General features: G+C 35.6%; 1 protein-coding gene across 3 annotated transcripts in view; it reads left to right on the forward strand.

Annotated features, from left to right (window-relative positions):
* Positions 1-25,659, forward strand: part of SPOPL (speckle type BTB/POZ protein like) — a 71,066-nt gene that overhangs the window by 13,723 nt on the left and 31,684 nt on the right. The window contains exon 2 of one of the 3 annotated variants that reach the window (XM_037848934.1): positions 14,958-15,057. The exons of the other annotated variants lie outside the window; for them this stretch is intronic. The gene's annotated coding sequence lies outside the window, so the exon portion shown is untranslated. The remainder of the gene's footprint in view (positions 1-14,957; positions 15,058-25,659) is intronic. 3 annotated transcript variants of the gene reach the window in all.

Genomic DNA, 25,659 nt, shown 5'->3' on the forward strand with positions numbered 1-25,659 from the left:
ATTTTGTTTAATATTATCACCGCCATGTAGTCACCAAACATGAAAATATCTTGAATATCTTAAAAAATTAAAGATTATCTTTTAGTATTTATTGTCCAAGATCATGTGTTTTTTTTTTTCCTTTTTTTATAAATGCAATTTTATTGCGATATAGTCACACACCATACAATCCATCCAAAGTACACCATCAGTGGCTCCCAGTATCATCACATAGTTGGGCAGTCATCACCACAATCAATTTTAGAACATTTTCATTATTCCACTAAAAATAATAATAGATAAAATAAAAGTATAAAGGAAAACCCAAAATATCCATACCCCATAACTCCCCCTGTTGTTGACCCCTAGTATTGGTGTGGTACATTTGTTACTGTTGATGAAAGAATATTAAGATATTACTGTTAATTATAGTTCATAGTTTGCAGTGGGTACATTGTCTCCCAAATACCCCTTTATTATTCGTGTGTTATTTTTGCTGGTTAGCTTTTTTTTTTTTAAATACATTCTTTATTGTGAAATTTGACATATATACGTAACAGTGATAACTTTCAAAGTACGAATTAAGTAGTTAGCAAATTTCAAAGAATGTTATGGGTTACAGCTCCACAATTTCAGTTATTTCCTTAATGTGAAATATAACATATATACAAAAAGGTGATAACTTTCAAAGTGCAATTTAACAAGTGGTTATATAGGTAATTTCAAAGAATTTATGGGCTACAGTTCCACAGCTTTAGTTCTTTCCTTATTGTGAAATACAAGATATATACAGAAAGGTGATAACTTTCAAAGAATAATTTAACCAGTAGCTATAGAGCAAATTTCAAAGACTGTTATGGGTTACAGTTCCACCATTTCAGTTATTTCCCTCTAGCTATTCTAATACCCTGGCATCTAAAAATACATATATTAATACAAAGATTCAGTATTTGTAATCCTTTGTTAAATCCTGTCTTGTCTGTTGCTACCCCTTCCTTTCGTTTAATCGCTGTCTTGATCTTCCAGGGTGTCTATGCAGTGACCACCCTAACTTGTTCATATTGAAAAGGGGTGTCAATATTATCGGGAAGAGGGCTGCATCTGATTGTTATTCTTAAAGAGGCCGTTGCCTCTGGGTTTTAGGACTTGTCTGGCATAGGAACACTGGTGGATTTAAGTTTCTGAGAGATCAAACTTAGCGAGTGAATCTTTTATAGAATCTCAGATACAGACCTAGGTATTTGGGGACTACTTTTGGTAAGGTTCATGGCATACTGTGGCCATTTGGGATGTCTAGCTGGAGCTTTCATAAGAGAAACCTCCAGGATAGCCTTTACCCCTTTTTGGTCAAGAAGACATTTTCAATCCCTTGATGCCAGGGCAAGTTCATTCCTGGAAGTCGTGTCCCATACCGTGTCTTGCTTCTGAACTGCCTTCTTGAGCTAGTGTAGAAACATTGTGTTGTCCTTATATGCTGAGACAAGTGACTTTTTAAATGTCTTTTTGCTCGTTAAGGGCTTTAATATCTTTTGGTCGTGCCTTTCCCCTGGTTTTTAGTTTTGTAATCCTTGACTAAATACTTGTGTAACAACTATATGCCTTTTCTTATATTATTAGGCACACTTTTCCAGGCCTTTTATCTATATACTGACCATTATTAACATTCCTCTCTGATACTCTTCATGTTGTAAAGAAGAAACAATAATAATTAGCATTGTATTCTGAATTATATAACTAAAACTCAACTTTATGTAGATAAAAAATAGCAGATTCAAGCATTTTTATCTACAAGTATAAAATTGTATTACCTGAAACCATAATTGGCATAGGTTATAAATACACCCAAGATGAAAATATGATTGGAATTACAATATTAATGTGTTCCCCCTCCCCCGCTTTGGGATTGATGTACTTGTTTTCATTGTAGATTTGATATAGGAATAAAAGTAATTAGGCATGATGATTAAAAACAAAAAGACGGGTTTCATTATCATATTAGCTAATGTCAGATCCAAGAGGTTCTAGTGAAACTTTTGAATATTATTTGCAATTTGTTAACAAAGGAGTTACCATTGTTTCTTGTCAGGGTATGTTTTCTGAAGTAAATTTAAAAGATTTTTCTTGTGCAAAATACATTTGCACCTCTCCCCACCCCCAAAATAATTTAGTGATTTTTAAATGTAAAGATTGCATTTCCCTCCAGGCTCTTTTTCAGCTGTCATTTGGATACAATTTTTGATGTATTAGGGGGAAATCTCCTGAGAGTAAATAGTTTTCATTCTCTAAGACAAAAAATAAAATAATAGTGATTATAAATTTGCTCTGAAATTGTCAAGGTAAGTGCCTATTCAGGAAGCTACCAAATGCTTAAATGAAATGGAATTAAACTTTCTTGTTGGCAACTCTTAGGATCAGTTTAAACCTTTATTAAATCAGTTATTCAGTATAGCAGTTAAAATTAGTATGTCCAATTTTGATAGAAAAGCTCAAGGGGAGCATGGTGCTGACATTAAGCAGCTTTGGTCATTTCTGATTGCATTCAAAATACAGTTTTTAAAATGTGAAAATACTTTTTTATATGAGCATTTTATCAGTGACATTTGAGAATTGTCATGAATTTAGTGATATTTTGGGGGTATTTCGATTTGTGCTTTACTGTTGTTGATAATTTTTCTTTTCTTAGGAGTCTGAACTTTTTTCATTGTTCTTTGTCCCTCTGCCTCTATCTAACCCCCACCCTGCCCTTTATCAACAATTTCTTCTTCAAATTCTATAAAGACACCAGTTTTTTCCTCAGCAGAGAAAAACCAAGTTTATTTGAACATGGGCCTGAGAAACTGATAAGTTACTAAACAACAGTGTAAAGATAACCTTTACCCCAAATTTCCTTTTAAGCCAAATGATCATGGTTAAAAAGGAAAGGAAAACTATCCTTTCTGAAGCACTTGTGCCAACACTTTGTCAAGTACTTTAGATATTTTATCTCACATACTCCTTTTCACTAACCCATGAGGAAAATAGATAATATCATAATTTTTTTAATCATAGCTGCCATAAATCACCAAGTGTACCATTATTTTATGTACCCTTGAGAAAGGGTGAGAAAGCAGGGGAACAGTATCAGTTGCAACTGTAAGATATCTTCAGTTTCAGAAAATTTTAAAATGTAAAAAAAAAAGGGGCGTCTCAGAATCTTTGAAATGTGGAATTAGTGCTACCTGTTTTATGACTATCATCTCAAGTCCTCAAAACAGCTAACCTCCTGAACTCAAGTGAAGTCAGAACAAGTTTAGTTCTATTGTACCCCAGAGCTCTCCAGGCACCATAGCAAAGTTTAAGAGCATGCAGCTAGTCTGCCATTTAATAGCTTTGTGACTTCAAGCAAGTTGCTTACATCTCTCTTTCCTTATCTGTAAAATGTGAATGATGATAATACCTCCTCATAGAGTTGTTTTGAGAATTAAATGAGTTACATTTACATTTACAATAGTGCTGTACACTTGGTTAAATGACTTGTGTAAGTGTTGGTTGAATAATTTAAAAACAGTGATGCTGTTTCTGGTCTAGGTTATATAAATAGATGATATGCTTAAAAAGGAAGAGAAAAGGGCCTTTTCAAATAATTCATCGATATTTTGTGTACACAATGAAAATTAAAGTATTTCCTTGATTTGCCTGTTAAAATTAATGTAAGATCCCAGTCTGACAATTTTGATATCTAGATTACATTTTTATTTTCACAAAGAATGATACTGTTTAAAGGTCCAGCTGAAGTCTGCTATGCTTTCATCTTAGCTGTGACAGTCAGAATATTCATTTGTTTTGATGGATGTCTTGAAACATAGTTTGTGATATACTTAGATGAGTCCTGTCATTCTCATGAGGAACTCATTCAGAAGTATTTTTAAAGGGTTTCAATATCAAAGACTCATGTTGGCATTTTAGTTAAAATATACCATTTCTGCATTGTGAAATATATGGATGAAAAGTAATAATGAAGGCAAGTTTTTGCTTTAATGGTTTGGTATGCATATGATTTTGTTGCTTCATCTTGGTATTTAAAATTTTGTCAGAGACCTTGATTTAAAAAATAGGTTAAGACCTTCCTTTGAACTTTTGATTTTTCCTCTTTCCCTCTTTTGCTTTGTTTTCGTTTTCTGTTTCGAGCTCACATCATTTACTAATGCCACAAATCGTTATTGACTGACTATTAAATGCCAAGTATTTGTTTACAGTGATGAACTGGAAATAGCTCTTGACCTAGAACTCACTATTTGGAATTAATTAATAGTTTCCAGTCATTGAGTACTTAGGCTAAGGACTTTATGTACACAATTTCATTTTGTTTTAATCCTCATGACTACCCTGCTTAGTAAGCCAGTGCTTCTCAAAGTTTCTGCTAAATAAATGGCAGAGTGAATTCTTGGAGGATGGGAGGGAGGTGAAGATCTGTGTGTGGTCAGGGTGGTACTGGGAGGAGGGCTTTGGTGTTAAGATTTCTTTCAAGTTTTTGTTTTTTCTTAGAAAAGATGTGATTCTTGCATTCTTTTACTTTCATATAGCCTTATTTGTTTAAATATTAAATATTTCTTAAATATTTCTTTGCTTTTAAATTGTAACTAAATTTTTATTGACGTATGACATACACACAAAGAAATGCACATACAACATATACACTCTTGTTTCTGGCTTCTTACCTTCAATATTTGTTTATGTGATCCATCCATGTTATGTGTAGCAGTAGCTTTTTCATTCTTGTTGCTCTGTAATATTCCATTGTATGCCTGTATTTACCACACAGTTTTATTCTGCTGTTGTTGGGCATCTGAGTTATATCCAGTTTGGGGTCATAATGAATAGTACCCCTGTGGAATGTTATTGTACATATCTTTTGGTGTGCATATATACATTTCTATAGAGTTTGTACCTTGTGAAGTCTGTTGGCCTTGATGTATGCTTATGTTCAGCTTTGGTATATCTTTTCCAGTGTTTTCTAAAGTGATTGTACCAGTCTGTAGTATCAGCAGTAGTAAATGAGTGTTCCAATTGATCTACATGCTTTGTAATATTTGCTTGGTATTGTCTCTCATTTATTTGGCCATTCTGATGGGTGTAAAGTGATATTACATATTGGGTAGTCTGCATTTTCAAAATAAACATGATGCCTCTCTCAATTCTGGCTCATTTACCCCTCCCATGTACACACCAAAGGAACGAGGATGTGTATTTTTCACAAAACCCCCCAGATGATTCTGGTTGCCTTGCCAGTTGATAAGATGCAAATATAAAACAAATTTAAGTATAATTTAAGGAAATTGAGATCATAACAAATAGTATAGCTTCACTGTGTCTTCACAGTCACTGACTGACTTTCTGACAAAGATGCATTTCTGCTTAACTATTGCTAAACATGGGAGAGGTTTTAAGATTCTGCAAGCTGGTGAAAAGTTTTGTAGGCTCTTTAATTTTACTGAGTGAGTCTGCAACATTTTTCCAAAGCTCTAATTACACCATGTCGGGATTCATTTGCTCTTTACTTCACTGTCTACTGAGATTGTAGGGTTATGTTCATTATCCTATGAGGTTTTGCTACCCTTTAAAGAGGAGAAACACTATTTACTCAACAAAGCTTACTTTGCTTTTCTGAACCTGAAAGTAAAGTTGACAAAATATACATTCCCATATGCCTATAGCATGTTGTATGTTGTTTTACATTTAATTTCTTGTTATTTATGGGGTTTATCTTAAAGTGTCACCGAGGGAAGTGTTGCTAATCTGTATTTATTGCCTATTGTATAGTGAAAATCTAGTATGCAAAAAGATTCTCCCTGTGTATCCTTTTCAGCTATGTAAGTTGGATTAAAGAAGTGTTACTACAATTTATAAAATTGACTTTAATTAAATTGACTTTAAAAATTTTAAATTGTATCTAAACTTTATGTAATTCATATATTTCCATGCTGTTTCATACATAATGTTTTACAGAAAACAAAGTGTGCGTAGGTAATTCCTGATCCTTTTGTCTTGTTAAGAGCTTTAAGCCACTGTTGAAATTGGACTTTGAAGCCAGTGCCCAAGTAAATTTGCTTTTAGAGACTACAGTGAACGTGAAGGTAATGCTCCGTGTTTAGTTTCTGGTTGACCCTGTTCTTTTTATCATGCTTGTACTCCTTAAAAATAAATAAATAACTATATTTGGGTGACAACATTTGTTTCACCTTTTTAAAAATTTCACCCAAAAAATGGCATGTTGATTTTTTTTTTTTTTCCCCTGTTTCATTTGTTCTCTTAAGCACATTCCAAATTCTTGAAGATTTTACCTGGAGAACCTCTGAGATCTAGTTAAAATCATGAGGGCAGGGCCCATCTTTCTGTTGTCCTTCCTTGTTTTCAAAGGGCCTGTCAGTATAGGCTCAGGGTGTGTGTTCTAATGTTTTTTACTCATAAGGGTGTACCATGCAAGAAGTTTGGAATCCATTGGATTCAGTGTTCTCTGTTGAGTAATTTTTTGATGTAAGATAGTAAACTTCTCAACTGTTTTCACATCTGAAAATGTCCTTTATTCTGCCTTCATATTAGAATAAGTTTGAGCATGGAATTCTGATTTTTTTTTCCTTGAAAACATAAAAGCGTTGATCTGTTGTCTTATAGCGTCCAGATTTCAATCTAACTTGTTCCTTTACAGATAATATGAGAAATTGGGGGATTCTTTTCTTTTTTTTCATTGAGTTCTGAAGTTTTACCAGGATGTGTCATATATAGGTCTTTTTCAAAATAATCATTCCTTGGTATTTGGAGGGGCTTATCTGGAACTTGTGTCTTCATGTAAATAATCTTCTTATACATGAAGACGGTGTCTTCATGTAAATAGATCATGGAACTTCTATTTTTTCTCTTTATAGATTTCTACTTATGGTTCCAGTTTTTACCCCTTGCAGGATCACCCAGTAAATAAATATTGGACCTCCTTAGTCTGTTCTCCAGTCCTACTTCTCATATTTCCTGTATTTGTGTTTTTAGTCTGTCTCCTAAAAAGTATTCATTATCTTTTATTTTCCATTGCATGATTTCTGACCATTTTATCATTATTTTGACCGTTGAATTTCTTCTATTTCATCATTTGTATTTTTAATTTACAAGAACTCTTGTTTTCTTACCACTTTTTCAAAACAACTGTTCTTGTTTTATTCAAGTTTACTTTATGAGGAATTTCTAAAAGTGTACCTTTCTGTCCCCTGAATTGTCTCCATTTCTACAGGGGTTATTTGTTATTTTTTCCCCATGTTGAATTTTTCTTTTTGCCATTAGATTTCCCCAAATGTCTGTTGTCCTTGGCTTTCCATTCCTAATTTGGAATGAGGACTAATTTACCAAGTAGGGGTATCTGGCTGACATTGGTTTTCTTTGCAGTTGTGTAGTTCTGTTTCCCCAGCAGGCCTCTTCTCTGAATGGGAAGACTGTGTTCAGTATAAATGCGCAAGGTTTTTCAATATGGTGACTTCCCTGTAGGTTGCATAGGTAGGTTGGGAAGCTCCACACATGTCAAAGTAATGAGGATTGTATTTTGTATTGGTGGAGTGCTTTAATATTTTAATACTCTGGTAGGAGTTATCTTTTCCCCCTCCTTTATCATCTCGTTCCTAACGTGTACTGCAGTATTCAGAGTTAGCCCAATCTCTGTTCTGTTTCTTTCTCAGCTAACACAAGGAACTTACCAAACAGGTGGCCCACTTCCTTTCCAGGACAATTCTTGGGCTATGGCATGATGAGAAAAGCCAGAACTGCTAGCCTTGGGAAAGGATAGGAACCCATCTGTCTCAGTTAACCTAAATACAGGCATACCTTGGAGATATTGCAGATTTTAAAATTCAGTGCAATAAAGTGACTGTCACAATAAAGTAAGTCACATGAATTTGTTTGGTTTCCAAAAAAAATCTGTGCATATAAGGGGTATGTTTATAGTATACTGTAGTCTATGAAGTGTGTAATAGCATTACGCCTAAAAAAAAAATAGTACATACCTTAATTTAAAAAACACTTTATTGCTAAAAAATTCTAACCATTATCCGAGTCTTCAGCAAGCTGTAATCTTTTTGCTGGTAGAGGGCTTTGCCTCGATATTGATGGCTACTGAATGATCAGGATGGTGATTGCTGGCAGGGTAGCTGTGGCAATTTCTTAAAATAAGATGACGATGAAGTTTGCTTCCTGTCTTGACTCTTTCTTTCATGAAAGGTTTCTCTGTAGCATGTGATGCTGTTTGATAGCATTTTACCCACAATAGAACTTCTTTCAAAATTGAAGTGAGTGCTCTAAAACCCTGCTGCTGCTTTATCAACTAAGTTTATGTAATTTTCTAAATCCTTTGTTGTCATCTTCACCAGAAGTAGAGTCCATCTCAATAATCACTTTCTTTGCTCATCCATAAGAAGCAAGTCCTCATCCATTGAAGTTTTATCATGAGATTGTAGCAGTTCAGTCACCTCTTCAGGCTCCACTTCTAATTCTAGTTCTCTTGCTATTTCCATCACATATGCAGTTATTTCCTCCACGAAAGTCTTGAACCCCTCATAATCATCCATGAGAGTTGGAATCATCTTCTTCCAAACTCCTTTTAATGTTGACATTTTGACTCCCATGAATCACAGATGTTTTTAGTGGCATCTGGGATGATGAATCCTTTTGAGAAGGATTTAAGTTTACTTTGCCCAGCTCTATCAGAGAAATCACTATTTGTGGCAGCTATAGCCTTATGAAATGAATTTTGTAAATAATGAGACTTGAAAGCCGAAATAACTCCTTGATCTGTGGACTGCAGAAAGGATGCTGTGTTAGCAGGCATGAAAACAACGTTAATCTCATTGTATGTCTCCATCAGAGCTCTTAGATGACCAGGTGCATTGTCAATGAACAGTAATATTTAGAAAGGAATCTGTTTTTCTGAGCAGTAGGTCTCAACACTGGGCTTAAAATATTCAGTAAACCATGAGGTAAACAGATATGCTGTCATCCAGGCTTTGTTGTTCCATTTATAGAGCACAGGCAGAGTAGATGTACCATCATTCTTAAGGGATCTAGGATTTTTGGAATGGTAAATGAGCATTGGCTTCAAATTGAAGTCCTAACAAGGAGAGTCAGCATGTCTTTTGAAGCACTGAAGCCAGGCATTGACTTACTCTCTCTAGCTATGAAAATCCTAGATGGCATCTTTTTCTAATATAAGGCTGTTTTTCCTAAATTGGAAATCTCTTGTTTAGTGTAGCCACCTTCTTAACCTAGCTAGATCTCTTGGATAACTTGCTTCAACTTCTCCATCAGCACTTGCTTCTTCAACCTTACACTTTCATGTTAATGGAGGCGACTTCTTTCCCTTAAACCTCATGAACCAACCTCTGCTGGCTTCCAACTTTTCTTCTGCAGTTTCTTCACCTCTTTCAGTTTCATAGAACTGAAGAGAATTAGGGCCTTGCTCTGGATTAGGTTTTGGCTTTAGGGAATATTGCAGCTGATTTGATCTTCTCTCTAGATCACTAATAATTTCTCCACACTAATAATTTCTCCACATCAGCAATAAAGCTGTTTCTCTTTCTTATTTGTGTGTTCACTGGAGTAACATTTTTAATTTCATTCAAGAACTTTCCCTTTGCGGTCACAACTTGACCAACTGGCTCAAGAGAGGCCTAGCTTTTGGCCTGTATTGGCTTTCAACAGGCCTTAATCATTTCTAGCTTTTGATCTTTTGATTTGGTGAGAGATATATGGCTCTTCCTTTCACATGAACACGTAGAGTCCATTGTAGAGTTATCAACTGGATTAATGTCAATATTGTTGTGTCTCAGAGAATAGGGAGGCATGATGAGAGAGAAAGAGATGGGGAAACAGCCAGTTGGTGGAACAGTCAGCACACAAAATATTTGTGGGTTAAGTTTGCCATCTTATACAGGCGTGAATCTTTGTGCCTCAAAACAATTACATCAGAGATTGCAGATCACCATAACAGATGTGAAAATGTTTGAAATATTGGGAGAATTACCAAAATGTGATGCAGAGACATGAAGTGAGCACGTGCTGAAGGGAAAAATGGTGCCAGTAGACTTGCTTGATGTGGGATTGCCAGAAACCTTCAATTTGTAAAAAAAAAAAACAGTATCTGTGAAGCACAGTAAAGTGAAGCACAATAAAACGAGATAGGCCTATAATGATTCTGACGTAGTAATCCTGATGATTGCCTGTTGACTTCTCTTCCTCCGACCCCACCTGCTCCCCCTTGTGTTTGAGGAAAGCTTGGTCCTTCTTTGGGCCTCCTTGTCAGAACCTTCCTGAATATCTCTATCTTGGATTGTAGTTTTCTCCCTTGATTTTTCTGCTTATTTGTTGCAGTCTAGTTGATTTTTCCACTAATTTGTTCCCATTTATCTACCTTAAAATTTCTCAAAATTTGTGACCCAACAATATCACCCTTATTTTTCAATACTGTTATGGCGTTAGTCTTGTGTAAAAATTTATTACTTGTCATCTCATTGGTATATTGAGAGATAGAAGAGACAGTTAAATGTGCTCACTTTGCCATCTTGGACCATGTAGTGTTTTCAAAGTTCCATCTTGGGTGCAATATCTGATCCAGGTATCTAGAAATTAGAAAATTGATATATCTTTGTCATCTATGAATTTCAAAAAATGTATGAATCCCTTTTATTCTAAGGTTTTTTAAACCAAGCGTTATTTTTTCTACTGACATGTTAAAAAGAGTATGTTACTTAACTTTTTTGTTACTTCATTGTACTAATCCATAACACTGGTAGTGGGAGTTACTACCTTCTTTGTATTTTCTGAATCATATAGAAGTCTTTAGGAAAAATAGCTATTCTTGTTATTATTGTGTTGTGTATATTCAGGAAAATGTTAGTTATACATTTTAGGTAGACCTTTCCTTACAGGTAAGTTTCTGTAAAGGTGGCTATGAGACAAATTATTATAAAATAAAATTTCACAGTGATTCTTTTTATAAAACTGAAGACACATTTAAAGAAAAAAATTCCTGAGTTATATGAGTTGAAAACTTTTGGTGAAGAAGTTTGTTGGTGGCTTGCTGGAATTAGTAGCAAACATACTTGCAGAGCTTTGGCTATAGAGGTTGTTATCTCCTCTTAGGAAGCACCTACTGGAGTAGTAGAACTCTGCTTCGTTGGGCTCAGAGGAAGCCAATAAATAATCCCATTTCACTATAGCATTTTTCTCCTATGTATTCTTCTGTAAAGTTATAGTAAATATGCTGTATATGTTTGTGATCTTTTTGAAAATGTATATAATTTTTTCTCCACTGATGGCACAAACTCTCATTAATTTGTCCAAAACCTACCAACTTCTTATTCTGTCTTAAATTCAAGCTCCTTTACTTAATTAGGAATTGTTTTCTAAACTACAAACCTTGATATCATAATTCTTCCAAGTCCCATCACTTCTACCTCTACCATTCTTCTTCTTTCTTTTTTAATCATAAGTTCACCTGTTTTAAAACTCTGTATAAATGGAATCATTTTTTAGCATACATTCTTTTATATCTGGCTTATTAGGCTCAACATTATGTCTCTGAGATTCATCCAAGTTGTTGCATGTTGTAGTTGACTTTTCATTCTCATTGCTTTATAGTGTTCCATTATGTGATATACTAGTTTATCCATTCTATTGTAGATGAATCTTTGGCTTTTTAGTCTCTGACTACTATAAATAGTGTTTTGTTTTTTTTTTTCCTTTTTATAAAGGGGATTTATTAGGTTACAGATTTACAGTTCTAAGGCCATAAAACTGTCCAAACTAAGGCAGCAACACAAGGATGCCTTCACTGAAGAATGGCCAATGTGTCCAGAACACCTCTGTCAGCTGGGAAGGCACTTGGCTGGCGTCTGCTGGTCTTTTGCTCCTTTGGTTCTGGGTTGTGTTTCAAAATGGCTTTCTACAAAATGTTTCTGGGCTTCTGTTTCTTTTAGCTTCTTTCAATCTCTGTTTGGTTCCACTCGGCGTTTCTCTTTAAGCATCTGGGAGCCCTATCTTAGCTTCTCCAGGGCAAACTCTGGGCTTCAGCTCTTAGCTTGTCATCTCCAAATGTATTTGTGTCTGCGTTTCCAAGCATCTCCAAATGTTGTCTGGGTCTTTGTGGACTCTCAGCTCTCTTAAGGACTCCAGTGATCTAATTAAGTCCCACCCTCAATGGGCAGGGTCATATCTCCATGGAAACAACATAATCAAATTGTCTGAAGACTGGATTATAAGAACATGGTCTTTCCTGGGTACATAACAGTTTCAAACTGGCACACATTCTTATCCCTTCTAGAATTATTTCAATATAATTTTCCAGGAAACATTCACATCAAGTAATCAGTTTATTTTTTTCCTTCTTTGGAACTCTGTTCATCCTGGAGACTTCTATTGTCTTTCTTTCACAAATGATTGCTCTATGGCTTGACTCATAGCTATGATGCTGGGGATTACTTTTCTGACAACTTTGGCATTCTCTTTACCTTTGTCCTGGGTTGATGATCCTGTTTCCCTGAGCTCAGGTTTTTCTCTTTCCTGTATTACTTCCTTATTTTGATGGAAACTACTCTTCACTACTTTTTCCAGGTTTAAAATATGGTACAATAGGAAGGAGCCCTCCCCCGGCCTGTATTTTGAATCATACACACACACACACAATCTGGGATAGTTGTCATCTTTTCTGGGCATGACTGTCATCATGAGAATTCCCTTAACCAACAATTTGGAGATTCCTTTCACTTCTCTCTTGTATTGGCTTTTCCATATTTCTATTTCTCTTAACATCGTTTTTTGAGTAATACTCTACTCTTGATAGAGGCCATATTTCAGTAGCTTCTTGAAAAGGGAAGTTGTGGAAAATAAATTTTTGAGTCCTGAAAATGTCTGAAAATGTTTTTATTCTGGTCACATATTCTTAGTTAATATAGGGTTCTACTTGAAATTATTGCCTACGAGATCTTTCTTTGTGGCCATTTCTGAAATTTCCCTGGTGTTAAGCCCTGGAATTGGTTCGTTTACAATCTGTTGGGCCTTTTTGGTGAGACCTTTCAGTCTGCGAACTCTGGTCCTTTAGTTTGAGAAATTTTACTGAATTATTTTGTTACTGATTTTCTCCTGTCCACTTTCTGTGGTCACTTTTCTAATAAATTCCTATTACTTGGATGTATGGTCTTCTAAACTGACTCCCTAGTTGGTTGTCTTATATTTTCTTTCTTGTGTTTAATGTCTTTGATTTTTTTTTTCATACAAGATTTTCTTATAAAGTGTTTTATTGCTTTACTTTCACATTTGTATCTAGAGTCCATCTATTAACATTCTTGTACACATCTTTTGATGAACATACGAATGTATGCTATTGAGTCTCTCACTTTGGATTTTGGAGCCAGTCTTATGTACTTAGACAAATACAAAATTGTTTTATCTTCATGATGGATTGACTCTTTTTCTCATTTTATTTCCCTTTTTATCTCTCTTAATGCTTCTTGCTTTACAGTCTGTCTGTTGGATATTAGTATAGATGTATTAGCTTTCTTTTTGATAGGTTATGGAAAATGCATGTTTTCCCATTTAATTTAAAATTTTCTGTACCTATATTTTGAAGTCTCCTCCAAACAGCAAATAATTGTTTGTCTATTTTTTCCCACCCAGCTTTGCCTAATGTTAGTGTATATAACCATATCACCATTATAAAAACCAAGAAATTAACATTGGTACAATGCTATTGATTAAACCACAGACTTTAATTGATTTTAACTGTTTTTCACCTAATGTCTCTTTTCCGTTCAAAGATCTGACATTGCATTTAGTCGTTATGTCTTAGGGTATTTGTTTATTTAATCCTCTTTGATAATTGGAGTACTTATTCCATTTACATTTAATTGTAATTATTTATATGTTAGTATTTTTATCTACAATCTTACTATTTCTTTTCTATCTAAGCCACAATTGTTCTAGTTATCTTTCTCTTTTGTGGTGTTAGTTATGTTTTCTCACTTTTCTTTTAGTACTTACCCTACAGATTACAGTATGTTTCATACTGTACAGCCTAACAGCAGTATTTACTCTTATTTTCCTGAGAATGCTAGAACCTTAGAACACTTTGCTGCATTTACCCACTATAACTTTTACATTAATGTTGTCGTGCATTTTAGTCCTACATACATTTAATTCCCACAAGACTTAAAATTATTGTTGCATTTGCTAATTTTGGAAAATTCTCAGTTATTTATCTCTTCAAATATTGCTTTTCTCTTTTCCTTCTTTGACTCCATTTACATTAGACCCTTTCATTGTGTCTCACGTTTGCTGTATGCTCTTTTTTGTATATTTCATAATTTTTTGTTTGCTTTTGAAAATCTTACACTGACATTTAAAAAAGTATTCTAATCCTGTCTTTTGCTGTTTAGTCTGCTGTTAAACATATAAAGTTCTTAATTTCAGTTATTTTCCAGTTAAAGAATTTTCATTTGTTTCTTAAAGAATTAAATTCTTGGTAAAACTATCTTTTCATCTTTTTTTTTCTCCTTTTCCTTACAATATATGAATCATAGTTTTTAAAAGTTCTTCTGCCTTCTGAATGTCTGAAACTTCTGTGAGTCTATGTCAGTTGCCTCTTTTCTTTTTCCTAGTTTCAATCATACGTGTTTGTCTTTTGGTATCCTGGTAATAATTAATTAAATACCAGCCATTATGAAAATTGTAAAGGCTCCAGATGATATCTTCTTTTAGAGAGGATTCACCCTTTCCTCTCTTAGACATATAGTGTTAGTCTGATAAGTTTCAGCCAGTCAGGGACTGAAATGAATCAAGGCTGAATTGAATTGAGGCTCACTTATAGTTTTGCAAAGCTGTTTATACATCTGATTAGTCTTATTTGTTGGGCCTTGCTTTCTAAGCCTTCAGTTTAGAGTCTGATGTCCTAACTGGGCCCCTCTCTCTGCCAGGTTCTGAACTCTAATCCTTGCCTGCTCAGGAATAGAAGACATCTGAAAATTTTGATGTGCTTTTCAGAGACTTTCTTCTTTACCTCCTGCTCTGTACAGGGTAAGCATTCAGAAGAAATCTTAAGGGCCACTTTATACCAGGATCTTGACCACTCAGGTGTCCAGTTTTTATCTTTAGCACCATGAAGCCAACAAAATATCTTCTGATATTTCTATCCCTTGGCAGCAGCCCTCAGCCTGGACAAAGCTTAGATTCTCACTCTTGCGTTATACCTGAAATCAGCAAAGGCCCCTGTGGAAAGAAATAAGTGTGTGTCGTTTGCCACTTCTTCTTTACACTGTTCCCTCCTCTCTTGAATCTTGGTATCGTTTGTACTGATGGCTTGCACAGCACTGGATGTTTTAAACAGATACTTAATTTTTATCCAGGTTTTTGTAGCCCTTGGCAGAATTAGGTCAACTGTCAGCTATTCCATTATACTCATGAGCAGACTTCATAATAGCCTTTCATGTACTTTTAATTATTTATTTGTCTTGGTTAGTACCACCTTCACTAACCCCCTCCCAAATTCATAATTATCCTCAAATGTTGCCTGTGAAGTTTTCCTTGCTATGTCTATTCCAGTACTTGCTTTGTGCTAAGTGTAAGCCCTTATATATTATTTCATACTCGTCACTTACCAAACATGGTAGAAATGTGGTACTATAATCACTTAATAGACAAAGGAAAGGCCTAATCTCACTAAAGATCACAGAATTCATGATAAAATTATGATTCTCATCAGTATCATTATAGAATCCTTGCTATTAGCATTTGTGTTACAGTTTGTGGTCTTTCTATAACTATGTTTAGTTCCTGTTGAATTCAACTCAAACACTCTTCAGGATATAGTATATGTGGCTTCAATATTGCTTAGTATGTTTCTCTGTCTTATTATATTGACAGTATCTTAGCCTATGTCAGTCTCCTACTATATTACAATCTTCTCCATATTAGGGACTGCATCTTATTCATCTTTGTACACTAAGGTCCATTAGAGTGTATGATAGACTAAACATATAATAACTGTTTATTGCACTGCCCTGAAACCGTCATGTTTAAATAAAAGGTATTTAATAAATGTATGATGCATACATTATTGTTTTTATTACCTTTTTCGACTTTTATTATAGTCTTCTTATTCTGCCTGACAAAAGTCTTAGCGAAACTTTGAATATTACATATTAAGTTCTATTTTAATTAATTGTCCTTTCACTATGTAACCACAGTCACCATATATCAAATTTTGATACCTCGGTGTTCCAGTTTATCAATAGAATTTCGATAAATTTTAGTCTGCTAGGCTGCCAAAATGCAATATACCCAGAAATGGGTTGGCTTTTATAATGCAGATATATTAGTTATCCTTAGTGTTCCAGTTTGCTAAGGCTACTGAAATGCAAAATACCAGAAATGAATTCGCTTTTACAGTGGAGGTTTGTTAGGTCAAAAATTTACAATTCTAAGGCCATGAAAATGTCCAAATTGAGGCATCAGGGGGTAGATACCTTCTCTGAGGAAAAGGCTGATGGCAACTAGAACACCTCTGTCAGTTGGAAAGGCACGTCACTGACATATGCTGGTCCTTTGTTCCCGGGTTGTGTTGCTTTCAGCTTCTGATTGCAGTGGCTTTCACCTTAAGCACCTGTGGGTCGTCACTTAACTTCTCTGTGGCAAACGTTCAGCTTCATCTCTTAGCTTAGCATCTCCAAATGTCTGGGTCTTTGTTGACTCTGAGCATTTTCTCTCTAAGCATCTGTCTCTTCAAAATGTCTCTGCCTTTTATCCTCTCACAGAGGACTCCAGTAACCTAATGAAGACCCACCCTGAATGGGCAGGGCTACCTCTCCATGGAAGTAATCTAATCAAAATGTCCCACCTACAATTGGGTGGGTCACATCTCCATGGAAACAACCTAATCAAAAGATCCCACCCACAATAGGTCTGCCCCGACAAGATTGCATTAAAGAACATGGCTTTTTATGGGGTACATAACATATTCCAACCAGTACACTCAGATGTAGTATTTTTAGTTGTAACTTCAATGAAGCAGTTCAAAGTACTTTTGGCATAAATATGGTAGAATGTAGAGTGATATATATTCTGTTGTAGTTGTAGAGTGATACATGTTCTGTTAGTTGACGAATCAATAAATAAGAATGCTATATGATTAGCACCACAATTTATTAAGCTACCACCTAGAAGACTTGGAGTAATTACAGATGATAGAACAAAAGAGGTGTCATAAATTATAAACATGTTATCTATGTTTGAGAGAGAGAATTTCGATAAATTTTAGTCGGCAAGGCTGCCAAAATTCAATATACCAGAAATGAGTTGGCTTTTATAATGCAGATATATTAGTTATAAATGTACAGTTCTGAGGCCATGAAATGTCCAAACCAAGGTATCAGGTGATGCTCTCTCCCTGAAGACTAGCTGGTAGTGATCCGGGACTCCTCTGTTGCATAGCAAGGCACATGGTGGCATCTGCTGGTCTCTCTGAGTTTTGTAGCTTTCATGTCTTGGTTCTGTGGCTCTCTCCCTCTCTGTCTGAATTTCATTCTCTTATAAAGGACTCCAGTAAGAGGATTAAGACCCACTTGTGAATGAGGTGGGTCACAACTTAAAGTTCCTGCTTACACTGGGCCCACACCCACAGGAATGGATTAGCTTTAAAAACATGATTTTCTGGGGCACATAACAGCTTCAAACCATCATCACAATGTGATTTTTTTTAAAACTACTGTGTTTGGTAATTCATATATTCCATTGGTTAGGAAGCTTGATAGCTAGGACTTGAGAAATAATGCAGAATTGAAGACAATTGTTAAAGAACCTAAATTGTTTTTCTCTTGAGAGTCATAAAATAATCCAGTTAGTGTTTTATTCTCTAATAGCAGCTAATTTAAACTCAAAGGTTATAGAAGAAACTTTGTAATTATGACATTACTTTTTAATCACAAAAGAAATATGTATGTTTATGTGGGTATGAACATGTATGTGTAATACCTTTTTTTAATTAAGGTAAAATTCGTATAGGAAAACTTAGCATTTTTAAGTGTATAGTTGAGTGGCATTTAGTACATGGACAGTGTTGTGCAACTGTAACCACTATCTAGTTCCAGAATATTTTCATTGCCCCAAAAGGAAACCCCTATCATATTAAGTAGTCACTCCCCGTTTCCTTCCTTTATTGCTCTCCACCCCACCTCCACACCAGCCCCTAGAACCACTAATCTTTCTGTATATATTTGCCTATTCTGGACATTTCATATACATGAAATAATACAAAATGTGGCCTTTTGTGTCTGGCTTCTTTCACTTAGTATAATCTTTCCAAGGTTCATCACTTTTGTAGCATATTCTTCATTCTTTTCATGGCTGGATAATATTCCATTGTATGGATAAACCCCATTGTCTTTATCCATTCATCAGTTGATGGACGTTTTTGTTGTTTCTGCCTTGTGACTTATTTTGAATAGTTCTGCTTTGAACAGTTGGGTAGATGTTTGTGTTTCAACAGCTGTTTCCCATTGTTCGGGATGTTTTCACTAACTAGGAGTAGAATTATGGGTCATATGGTAGTTCTGTGTTTAAATTTTTGAGGAACTGTCAAATTGTTTTCCACAGCAGCTGTACCATTTTACATTCCCACTAGCTGTATATTATGGTTCCATATTCTCTGTACCCTCAACATTTGTAATTTTCCAGTTTTTCATTGTGGCAATCTTAGTGGCTATTTTTTCCTTGTCTTTGGCTTTCAACATTTTTACTTTATGTGTCTGTTTGTGGATCTCTTGGTGTTAATCCTACTTGGAGTTCGTTGAGCTTCCTGAATGTTTGTATGTATATGTGCTTTAATAAATTTAGGAAGTTTTCAACCATTATTTCTTCAAATATTTTTCCTACTGTTTTTTTCTTTCTCTACTCATTCTGGTACTCCCATTATATATATGTTGGTGTGCTTAATAGTGCTCCACTTTCTCTGAAGCCCTGTTCGTTTTCAGGTTTGCTAATTCTTTCTTCTGCTAATTCACAGAAGTAAATTTTTCATGTCACTTATTGTACTTTTCAACCCCAGAATTATCATTTGTTTCTTTTTTTATAATTTTTAAATAATATTTTATAATTTTATCTCTTTATTGAGTGTTAAGCCTCTGATATTTCTTCTCAGGAGCACAGCCTTAGGTATGCCCCCCATGGTCACCCTGGAATGACATTGGTTTTGGCAGGGTTCTCCTTAACTGTCTCATCCTCTGACCACACCCAGGTGGTAAGCTCCACTAATTAAATATTTATAAATCTACTGTTTTCAACAATGCCTAGGAGCATAAGATGTTCCATATACTAAACCAGTCAAATTTGGGCTCCTTTGAAGGGATAGTTGCCAAAGTAAGTGCTTAAAGTTTGTTCTGACCTCAAATGGGCTCCTCCCAGTTGTCTCCCTCACCGTCTGTCTACAGTTTAGACTGTTTGTTCAGTAATTCCACTGGTTTTCTCCCAATTTCCTTTTAGCACAAGCTCCACTGTTTTGGTGAGCATCCTTAGGCTTGAGCTTCTCCACACTTCTTAACAAATAAAGTCAGCTTCTCTGGGAAGAGATTAGGATCTATCTGCCATAGCCTGCTTCCACCCCCTTGCAGAATCTCAGAACTAAGGCTCTGGAGCTGGGAATGGCAGCCATGGTCCATTTCTCTTCAAGTAACATTCCCACTCCAGAAACTGAGCACTCAGGTGATAGAGCAGTACCCTTGAGGCTTTTTGGCTTGCCTCTCCCAGTATGGAATTCCTGCATTATGAGCTGACAGCTGTGGTTGGAGTCCCAGTATTCTCAGCATTGCCACACCCAAGGTAGAGCCTCCATACCACTGGTGGGGGCTGAGTTGAAAATGGGTTCTCCTTTCTCTTTTGCACTTCCCTGGAACTTAGCTTCAGTAGTAGTTAGCTGGGGGCAGAATGAGAAATGCTGACATCCTGCCTGTTCCAGTTTGCTAGAGCTGCCATTATGCAAAATGCCAGAAATAGATTGGCTTTTATAAGGGGATTTATTAAATTATAAATTTACAGTTATAAGGCCATAAAAGTATCCAAACCAAGGCATCAACAAGAGGATACCTTCACTGAAGAAAGACCGATGGAGTCCGGAACACCTCTGTCAGCTAGGAAGGCATGTGGCTGGCGTCTGCTGGTCCTTTGCACCTGGGTTCTGGTTTCAAAATGACTTTTTCCAAAATGTCTTTGGGCTTCTGTCTCTCTTAGCTTTTCTCTGTCAGCCTTGTGCATCCTTGCCTGTTCTCCCAGGGCGTTTTTCTCTAAGCCTCTGGGGATCCTCTCTTACCTTCTCCAGGGAAAACTCTGGGCTTCATCTCTTAGCTTAGAATCTCTAGACATCTTTCTGTTTGCATCTCCAAGCATCTCCAAACATCTGGGCTTGTGTTGGCTCTTAGCTTCTCCCAGGGCAAACTCTGAATTACATATCTTAGCTTCTCTCCAAAATGTCTCTCCACTTTTCTGAGCTCCTTCTCTCCATGAGCTCTCTTAAAGGACTCCAGTGATCTAATTAAGATCCACTCAGAATGGGCAGGATTATACCTCCAAGGAAGTGATCTAATCAAAAGGTCTCACCTACAGTTGGGTGGGTCACATCTTCTTGGAGACAGCCTAATCAAAATGTCCCACCCTAATCAAAAGAGTAATAAGCCTGCCCCCGCAAGATTGCATTAAAGAACATGGCTTTTGTGGGGGCCATAATAAATCCAAACCAGTACATTGCCCTTCCTGGAAAGACAGCTCTTTGCCTAGGAGCTAGGGGAAGAGGGAGCCATGTGCACTTGGCTATACTGATACGGAATTTCTGATTTACTGAGTTGAGAGGATGGAGAGGAATGGGACCTGGTTCAAACACCACAGACTCTTACTGTTCTTGCAGATCTCTAGTAGATTTTCTTGAATGAACAGTTCTTCATTTGCTGTATGTCTTTTTACGTCCCAGTACCATATACAGAGATATTAAATAGTTGTCCTTTTATGATTTTCACCAGTTTTGCTGGGTACCAATCTGTGGAGCTCCTCACAGTCATGATGGAAGTGTCAGGAGTTACTGATTTGATGTCTTTACTCATTATAGTTATGTTTGGATCCTCTAATTAATCTTGAGTCAGTTTTTGTGGTTTGTGTGTTTCTAGTAATTTGTCCATTTCCTTTAGATTATCTCATTTGTTGGCATACAATTGTTAATAGTATTCTCTTGTAATCCTTCATTTCTGTAAGGCTGATAGTCATGTCCCCACATTCATTTCTGATTTAATACTTTGAGTTTTCTCTTTTTTATTCTGTGTAAAGTTTTGCCAGTTTTGTTGATCTTTTCAAAGAAACAACTTTTGGTTTAGTTTATTCTTTTCTATTTTTCTATTCTCTATTTTATCTATCTCCACTGTAATCTTTTTTTACTTTTTTCCTTCCACAAGCTCTGGGTTTAGTTTTTCTTTTTCTAGTTCCTTAATTTGTAAAGTTAGGCTATTGATAGATCTTTCTTCTTTCTTAATTCAGGCATTTACAGCTATATTTCTTTCTGAGCTCTGCTTTCACTGCATCCTTAAGTTTTGGAATGTTGTGTTCTTGTTTTTGTTCATCTCAGAGTATTTTCTAATTTCTTTTGTGGTACTATATTTGCCCCATTGGTTGTTTAAGGGTTAATTTCCACGTATTTGTGAATGTTCCAGTTTTCCTTCTCTTACTGGTTTCTAGTTTAAGTTCATTGTGATCAGAGAAGATAGTTGGTTTGATTTCTTTTAAAATTTATTGGGGCTTGTTTTGTGACCTAACATATGGTCTGTTCTGGAGAGTGTTCCATGTGTACTTGAGAAGATTGTGTATTGTGCTGTTGTTAAGAGTGTTCTATAGATGTCTTTTAAGTCTAGTTAGTTTATAATGTTGTTTGAGTCCTCTGTATCCTTATTAGTCCTTTGTCTGGTTGTTCTATACATTATTGAAAGTGGGATATCGAAGTCTCTACCTCTTATTGTAGAACTGTCTGTTCTTCTCTTCAATTCTGTCACTTTTTAAGTATAGTTTAGGGCTCTGCTGTTAGGTACATATGTATTTATAATTGCTATGTCTTCTTGATGAATGAACCTTTTTATCAATATGATGTCCTTCTTGGAATCTTAGAATAATTTTTGACTTAAGGTCTGTTTTGTCTGGTATTAATGTAGGTATGCAGCTGTCTTTTGGTTATTATTTTCACAGAATATCTTTTCCCATCCTTTCACTTTTAACCTATTTGGTCTTTGACTCTAAAGTGAGTCTTTTGTAGATAGCATATATTTAAATCATGTTTTTGTTTTTAATCCATCTGCCAATCTGTTTAATCCATATACACTTAAAGAAATTACTGATAAGGAAGGACTTTCTTCATTTCTATATGTCTTATATCTTTTTTATTCCTCAATTCTTCCATTATTGCCCTTTTTTGCATTTAGTTGATTTTGTGGTGTACCATTTTGATTCTCTTCTTTCCTTTCCTATATAGTTTTTAATTATTTTCATATTGGTTACCTTGGCAAATACAGGTAACATCTTAAACTTACAACAAGCTTCAATACTGACAACTTAGTTTTCAGTAACGTATGAACGCTATTCCTATGTTATGTTATTGTCGCAGATTACATTTTTACATATTGTGTGCCCATTAACATAGATACAAAAGAGTAGTTAAAAACCATTCTTCTTATGACTTTGAGTTACTGTCTGTTGTCTTTTCATTTCAGCCTAAAGAACTCCCTTTAGCATTTATGTAGTCATATCTACTTGTAATGAACTCCTTCAGTTTTTGTTTTCTGGGAATGTCTTAATTTCCCCTTCATTTTTTTGAAGACTAGATAATTACTGGATATAAGATTCTGGGTTGGTAGTTTCTTTCAGAACTTTAAGTGTTTCATCTCATTGCCTTCTGGCCTCCATGGTTTGTGATGAGGTGTGTTAAACTCTTTGAGGATTATTTCTACATGATGTGTTTTTCTCTTTTGCTGCTTTCAAGATTTTCTTTGTTCTTTGTCTTTGACAGGTTGATTCTGATGTGCCTTAGTGTGGATCTCTTGAGTTTATCTTCTTAGTTTCCCAGCTGTAATCACAAATACCATGAAATAGGTTGGCTTAAACAGTGAAAATTTATTGGTTCATTGTTTTGAGGCTAGGAGATGTCTAAAATCAAGGCCTCAGCAAGGTGGTGCTTCCTCCCTGATGACTGTGGCATTCTGGTCTGTCTGCAGGCTATCCTTGGGTCGTTGGCTTTTCTGTCACATGGCAATGCGCATAGTGATATCTTCTCCTTTCTCTTCTAGTTTCTGTTGACTTCCAGCTTCTTTTCCTCCATGTGGCTTTGTCTTCATAAGTTTCCAGCAGTAGGAGTAAGGTATAACCTCCTTCAGTTGGGCCACACCGTAATGAAAAATAGCATCCTAAAAAGGTCTTATTTCCAGTGGGTTCACACCCACAGGAATGGGATTAACATTAAAATGTTTTTTTCTGGACTACATAATTCAACCTACCACATCATCCTTGGAGTTCAGTAAGCTTTTTGGATTTGTAGATTTATGTCTTTCTTCAAATTTTGGAAGTTTTCAGCCATTATTTCTTCAAATATTCTTTCTGTCCCTTTCTCTCTCATCTCTCTGGAACTCCCATTGTGCAAATGTTGATATGCTTGATGGTATTCAACAGGTATCTCTGATTCAGATGATTTTCATCAGTTTTTGTCTTTCTCCTCCTCCAATTGAGTAATTGTGACTGACATCTTCAAGTTCACAGATTCTGTCTTTTGCCTGCTTCAATCTGCTACTGAACTTTCTGGTGGATTTTTCATTTTAATTATGGTACTTTTCAGCTCTAGAATTTCTCTTTCTGTTCCTTTTTGTAATTCCTTTTTGTAATTTCTATTAATTAATATTCTCTGGTTAGACATTGTTCTCCTGCTTTCCTTTAATTCTTTGTCCTTGGTTTTCATGGGCATATTCATGACAGTTGATTTAAAGCCTTTGTCTCATAAATTCAATGTCTGGGCTTCTCTGCAGCAGTTTCTATTAGTTTCTTTTTTTCCTGTGACTGGTCTGTACTTTCTTGTTTCCTTTTTTTCCCTCTTAATTGTTTTGTTGAAAACCAGATATTTAAAATATTACGATTCAGATATTACGATGGCAGATAAGATTCTTCCCTCTCCTCAGATTTGTTGTTGCTGGTTGTTGTGGGGTTGTTTGGTTGTTTAGTGACTTTTCTAAACTGTTTTTGTTAAGTGTGTATTCTATGTTGTATGTGGTCACTGACGGCTCTTCCATCAATTTAGTGGTTAGCTAGTCATGTAACATATTTCCTTAAATGCCTGGAGCCAAAAAATAATAATAATATTCCCATCTCTTAAAATTGGCTCTGTGTTTAGCACTCCTTCAAATGCATAGCCATGCTGTTTACTTCTCTGCCTTGGTCTTCACTTCCTGCTTGCTCAGAGCTTGAGGGTGAGCTAGGTGAAACACCAGGTCTTCGCTTACAGTGGGTTCAACCCATGCCTGTAACCGTTTTCTTTGTATACATGGGGGCTTTCCAGAGCCCTATTTCCTGAAGTATCTTGCTGGCCAGCCTCTTCTTTCCTAGGCTTTTTTAAGTCTGCCTGTTTCTGAACCTGAAACTTATTCCTTGCTATAGAATGCTGCAGCAAATATATTTGCCTTTAAAACCTTTCAACAAAGGCCACCTGGAATGCTGTCTCTGCCTTGGGGAAGCTTAGAGGCAGGCAAAATAAAGGCAAATTCTTGAGCTGATCCTTCAGAGAGCCATCAGACAAGTCAAGGTATACAGCCATGGTTCTTTCAAAATGAGGTCCACATGGCTCCCTGTGGGACCACTAATCTACACCAGGAATATTGGCTGCCATATTAGCAATTGCTGATGAACTGGTGAGTGGGGGATGGTAAGCAGGTACATTAATATGCCGTAGCTCTCTCTTAACTGAAATCCAGCATTCTTTCTTCATTAAGCATTCTCCTGGTTGTTTTTTAAGTTTTTTATTAGATTCTAGTGTTCCAAAAAAGTTGAGTCTGTTATTACCACTTTACTGGTTGCTTTTCTGGAGAAATGAAGTTTTGGATTTCCGTACTTTGACATTTTTGGTGATATCTCTGTGCATATACTTTTATTACCTCTTTGTGAGCTCCATGTAATCATAGTGTAAATATATACCAAATTCTGGATTCACGTTACTTTTGGTGGGGAGAAGAGATGTGAGGATGAGAGGGTACACAAGAATTGTAGATTCATGGGTGTTTGTCATATGATTCTGAATAAGTAAAAAGCTTCACTATAAATTTTTGTTTACATGTGTATCTGTAGGACTTACATATAGAACATTAATTCTATCACTCAAGCATTTTGTTAAAGTAGGAAGACTCGTGTATTCCAATAATAAGGAAAAATCTTGCTTTCCTCTAGGATTCTCTTAATAAGCAAATCTAAGAAACAACACTTGAAATTTTTATGATAAGCCTATACGTTGAATGTGAAAGAAATATTTTACATGTGTTAATGTGCATAGCTTAGAGTCCCATATTATTCTCTAGATCTTAAATTGAGATATAAGCTTTTTTTGCAAGAGTAAGAGTAGGAATGATT

Source organism: Choloepus didactylus, chromosome 9 (genome assembly GCF_015220235.1).
Source record: "Choloepus didactylus isolate mChoDid1 chromosome 9, mChoDid1.pri, whole genome shotgun sequence".
Lineage (NCBI taxonomy): Eukaryota > Metazoa > Chordata > Mammalia > Pilosa > Megalonychidae > Choloepus > Choloepus didactylus.